Source organism: Hemiscyllium ocellatum, chromosome 18, assembly GCF_020745735.1.
Source record: "Hemiscyllium ocellatum isolate sHemOce1 chromosome 18, sHemOce1.pat.X.cur, whole genome shotgun sequence".
NCBI lineage: Eukaryota > Metazoa > Chordata > Chondrichthyes > Orectolobiformes > Hemiscylliidae > Hemiscyllium > Hemiscyllium ocellatum.
Window position 1 is genome coordinate 56810120 of NC_083418.1, and position 6000 is coordinate 56816119.

Sequence of the window (6000 nt, forward strand, 5' to 3'; positions counted from 1 at the left end):
GTGGCAGGGCGGGGTCAGGCTGTTGCGGGCGTGTTCAAGTAGAGGGGGCGGGCTCAGATTGAGGAGGCGTGTTTGGGTACCGCGTGCGGGTCAGGTGGATGGAAGCCGGGTCAGGGGGCGGGGCTACAGTTGAAACGTCATCCGTCAGAGGGGCGGGATCAGTGTGAGGTGGTGGGGGGGTCAACGGGAAGGGCGGGGCCAAGGTGACGGTTTTCTGCGCGAGGAGACCGGACTAGAGTGACAGGCTTGGTCAGGGAGAGGGGCGGGGTCGGACTGAAGCACGGCGTCAGAATGAGGGGGCGGAGTCAGACCGTGGGGACGGAAACGACAGAGGAGGCGGAGTCATGCCGCCTGGGGGAGGCGGGTCAGATTAAAGGGGCGTGGTCAGACTGAGGGGCGTGGTCAGACTGAGGGGCGGGGTTCGCCACTTGGAAGCATTCGGACTCATTATTGAATTCCACAGCTTCAGAGTGTGACCTCTGTATTATATTATTTTTAGATTCTCATCCTTCTCTGGCTGTGTTTTCTGTATGCATTGTTAATTTTGTTAATCAGCAGAACAGAAAGCCATTTTTACAGCTCACATTAACATCTATTTTACGTTTCCATCACTCCTTTGCAGTTATCCCTGCCTCAGTCTTTTGCTTTGGGCACCTTCCCAGTCTGTTCTACTCGCTCTTTCTCCTCACTCTCCACAGCATGAAAACACATTTTTCAACTCATGGAAAGAAAACTGGATTCTGGTTGCTCCAGTTGAATAGCAAGTCCAGAGCCAGGGTCACGGGTTGAGATGAGGACAAAATTCTTCATCCAGACAGTGGTGAGCCTGTGAAATTCTCTGCCACAGAAATCGGTTGAGCTCAAAACATTGAATGTTTTCAAGGAGGAGTTAAATGAAGCAAAGGGTTCAGAAAGGAAACAGGAACAGGGTACAGAGCTAGAATATTAGCCGCGATCGAACTGAGTGGAGAAGCAGACTCAAAAGGCCGTACAGTCTACTCTTATGCCTATTTTCTATGTTTCCACAGACTGAACATAAAGTCTGTGTCTCTCACTGCAGAGGCCGACAGACCTGCTGAGTTTCTCTCGCACTTCATGTTTTTATCCATAATTTACCTGCCTTTTTATGCAAACATTGACAGAAAGCACAGACTAGGTTTCAGTACACAACAAGCATAATACAAGTAAGTGGATTCCAGCTAAAGGTAAATAACTATGAACTTTCACCCCTGATAAAACTTTTCTAAATGTGTAAAGTCAGACATGGACAGAAAAAAAGATGGCCTTATGGATGGGGGCAATTGTAAGGCAATTCAATAGTCTCTGTAGAGATGTCATTTTTTTGGCTTGTCAGGACTTACTGTTAGGCAATCTCACCAGGTACTTTAATTGCCTACAGGATGCACAAATCTACTGGTTCACAATTTATGAATTCCTTGACTTTGTTGGTTTACAGTAACTGGTGAGAGAAAATAAGTCGGCTTTCTTCAGGCTTTAAGTGTTTTCGTTCTGCAGTGTCAAATACCGCACCTTCCTTTCTGGAAATCTCAAGGCTTCTGTCTATCTCATTCATATCCACAAGCTAATTGGAGCCAATCACAGAATCATTGTTAAGGAGAAGCCCTTTGCCATTGACCAGTAATCATCACTCCACCGCTATTTGTTCCTGCTGAGTCTCATTCTGTAAACATTTTCCATTTCTAGTTCATCAGCTACTAAACTTCACTATCAGGTTGAAAAGACAGCAGTGCACCAATTCCTTCCACAATTCTTTATTTTTAAAACAGTTTTTTTTTCAATTTCAGTTTACTGTCTATAGAAAAATAGAAAGATATATTCTTTAAATGCCTCCAATCTTTTAAGGAAAAAAAAGTCATTTCAAAAATATGTTTTGTCACTAAATATCCAACACACAAACAATCAAACACAAGACTTATGTCCATTCATCTTTGCATCCCCTCTTACACAACATTAAATTGTATCATTTGTTAGACCTTTAACTTATTCCAAAATTTTACACTCAGGTCCATGCAATTGCAATATCTTTTCCAGCAGTGTGGATCATTTTGATATTAGATGATGGAAACAAAAGACTCCATCTGAGTAGAGTTGCATTTTGTGTGTTAAACTTTTCAATGAAGGCCAATGGATTATGGTTAGTGTAAATATCTGTTTGCTTGTTACTGTTTTAGACATGGACTTCAAAGTGTTGCAAAAACAATAATAATCCCAAAATCTATTTTTCTACCATTAAGACATCTTCTGATACTGCTTCAGTTTTTTTTATAGAAGTATCCCATTGACTTTTCTATTGCTGACTCATCATCTGGTAACAAGACTTTACCTATTCTCCAAGCTACGATCTATCTATTTTTTTCTGCCACTACATAGACCTCTAAGGTCAATGGACAGCAGTGGATTCTGGAACTAGAGGTCTACAAGCACAGACCCTCTCAACATTGCCCAAAGTCACTAGTCATAATTGCCATTTTGAAAGATCTGGAAAAATTACAGACAGCCTGAAATAACTCCACAGAGAGTGATATCACGTCACCAAGTCAGTCCACATTTATAAGTGCAGAGTCCTTGATACTGATGCTCCTGTTCTTTTTTTTAGGCCTTGACACTGATCCAGCTCCCTCAGAGTGAACAAAACCACTGACAGTCCTGCTTGTCTCTTTTTACCCCCACATTACCATATGCTCCTGTTTATTTCTATCAGCTATGAGTCTCTGATTGGACCAGATTAACAGCCTCAATCAAGGCATTCATTTTCTATGATGTCTGCCTGGCTGACCTTATTACAGTCACTGCACAGCCAACATGCATTCATTTAATAGGATTGCCTTCAGCCTTGCATTCTGCTCAATGTTCCCTTTAAGGTTTGTGATGTTATGGGCCACCAGATGCCCTCAAAACATTTCAAGAATGTAGCCCAGACTCTAACTTTGCTAGTTGTTTTAAGCAGGTGTAATGTGGATATTCCAGGAGAGATGCAGCTGGCCAGATCATTTAGTTTTAAACAAAACAATTTATTTACAAGATTAGTGAATGAAACACAAACAAAAGAGAACAGAGGATTGAATAACTTAACCTATCCAAAAACCCAACAGATTATCCCAACTTTTGCTGCTCCAAACAATTATCCCAACAATGATGCTGCTCCAAATTCCTGCAACAATCCCCATAAACACCCCTTGGCACAAAAGGTAAATTCAAATACAGGGTCTTAGAGGAGAGAGAGAGAGACAGAGAGAGAGATGGCAGCATAGAACACCCTCCTCCATGTCGTTGTTTCTTGGATCAGCACCTCAAACTGAACTGACTGCTTTCAGTAAATAGCCAGCCTGCTAAAGCCGAACCAAACCAAAGAAAAGCTGAGCAGGGAGAACCGGCCTTTCATTATATAAGTTCTTTTTTTTTAATTTGAAAGCCTTTTGGCCAAGGCAGTATCTGTTAGCTATAATCAAATTGGCCCTAAAGACCATCCAAGCCAGACTTTTTGGAATTGCTGCATTTACAACCTCTCTGAAAAAGTAGCCAAGGACATTATCGCAGAGGTTGCTCAAGGGCCTAGCAGTTCCACAGAGCTGGGATGAAAATTTCAGGGAGCACTTATTCTGCTCTGATCTACCACTGTTGCTTGTTTCTTTTATAAGATTCATGAAAGGTACAGCTCTTGTGTGCAGATTATATACAAACTTTAGGCAAAACCCATACATTCTTAAAACTCTGTGATTTCTCGTTTAGTTTTAGGCATGGGAATTCTATTAGAGCTTTCACTTTACATAATAGATAAGTTACTCTTGCTTTCGCAAATTCACTTCTGGCTAAATTTGTTACTGAGCCAGTCAACTGTAATTACTAAAACAGGCCTTAGACCTGTCTGACATGATCTTCCCATGAGTTTCTCTATACCACAATCTCATATAAATAAACCACACAATTATAAGCCTCACCTATAACTTGACTCAAACGTCTGGAATGGAGCTAGAGAATTATTTAACCCAAATGAAATCACTCAGCATTGTTATAACCCATTTGGTACAAGGTTAATATTTACTTACCCCTTTATGTTAGTGCCACTTGCCTGTGCCCCTTCAATAGTTCAATCTTAGAAAAGAACGAGCCACTACCAACCCAATGGATATGGTCTTCTAATCTTGGATTTGGGGATGAATCTGTCTTCATGACTGCATTTACCTTCAGTCTGATTGATCCATCCAGTTTAAGCACTAACACCTACTAGTGAACTCAAGAAGCTTTGGCCAGGTGAGTCAAATGGTTTTCCAGCAGTGAGCCTCAATGCAAGCTGGAATGACAGCAACTCATTTTCCACTCGGGGACCCTGCAGCCTGCAGTACTCAACATCAAGTTCGATAACTTTAGAGCCTGATTCCATCCTTCCATGTTTTTTACCCACCTCACACCTGGTCCAGTTCGGACATGGGTTGCTTTTAGAACGGTCACCCATTCTTTCCTACTCTTAACTCTTGTTTTCATTTATTCAACTTTTCTTCTGTCCAGGCCTGCTATCCATAATCTCCTTGTTTACCTACCCCTTTCATATATCTTTCCCTCTCTCTTGGCTCCATCTCCACCTATCCGCTCCTTAAAGAAATGGCCCTAGAAATTGAATTTCCCTATCTATGATAGTAAGAATATATTGATGTCCCTGCTTTCATTTCTGGTGATGGTCCTACAACATCTTCAAACACTTGATGGAATGGTTCTTCAAAAACTAGTCTGGGTATCATTCATGTTGATCTGTTTACATATTGAAGGTCTCTACATGTATGACACATTTTATAGAACGCATAATGTTCTTGCATACGTGTTGGCCTTGTAAAATATCTACTTATTGCTACTTGCAATGTCTTCTTGAGCTGTTTGGATGGCACTACCAAGTGATAAATAACTGTCCATTCTTTGTCCAAAGGTCTATGAGCTGTTCTCAAGTTCCTCATCAGACCTTTATTTCTAACATGTTGGCAATCGGAAACTACTTCAGGGTTGGCTTCAATGTGAACTGTCAGTGTAAACCATCCTTGAACCTGCAGGAAATTGGAAAAATGTGGCCTGTCCATCCATATTTTCTACTTGTGCCTATCCCTTAGCACTTAGATGCAGCTCAACCAGTCATAATGACTTATTAACTTTAAGTGCAAACTGTCTATGTAATATAACATCCTAATCAATTTTAAACCTTTTTTCAGAGCTACCTCCTCTTTCACCATGATGTGTTCATCATCTTCCTACCTGGCAAAGTAGTAATATTATACCACAGCTATGCCCTCTGCTCAATGTATAAATCAGTCATATTACATTGATATGGGAGGAGAGCGTATGTCTCTCTGTCCCACTCCTCCACAGGTCACAACAAAATTTAATTGTTTTTCCCATTTTGCAAAATAGGCAATCGTATTCTTTCTCTACATTAGGCTTATAATAATAAAAAATGTATTCAACATGGAAGTATGCAAAACCAGTTAACAAAGAGTTTGGAATGCGAAATTGTAAACGTTTAACTAACAAAATAATCCAACATACACACATCACATCAGATAAAGTCAAACACAAAAGAAAAATCTGAAATTCACTTTGGGAATAAAACCCCTTCAGCCAATAAGTGTTAGTTCTTGAATGCAAAATTGAATGCTCAGTTGCCCGATATTCTTACAAGCATAGGCAAGTCACTAGACATAAACAGTTGTCTTCAGGTCTTTACAGATGCAATCATTTAGGAAAATTCACAGCAAACATCCTCAGAGGTTTAAATTCCAATGAGTATAGTCCCAGGCTACTTAATCGCTCCTCATAAGCCAACCCTCTCAATTCCGGAATCAACCTAGTAAACCTCCTCTGCACCCCCTCCAGTGCTCATACATCCTTCTCAAATAAGGAGACCAAAACTGTACACAATACTCCAGATGTGGCCTGGAGCTGCTAGTTTCCTTTCATACCTGCTCTATGTTTCTCCTATCTGCTTTTTCAGTTCAG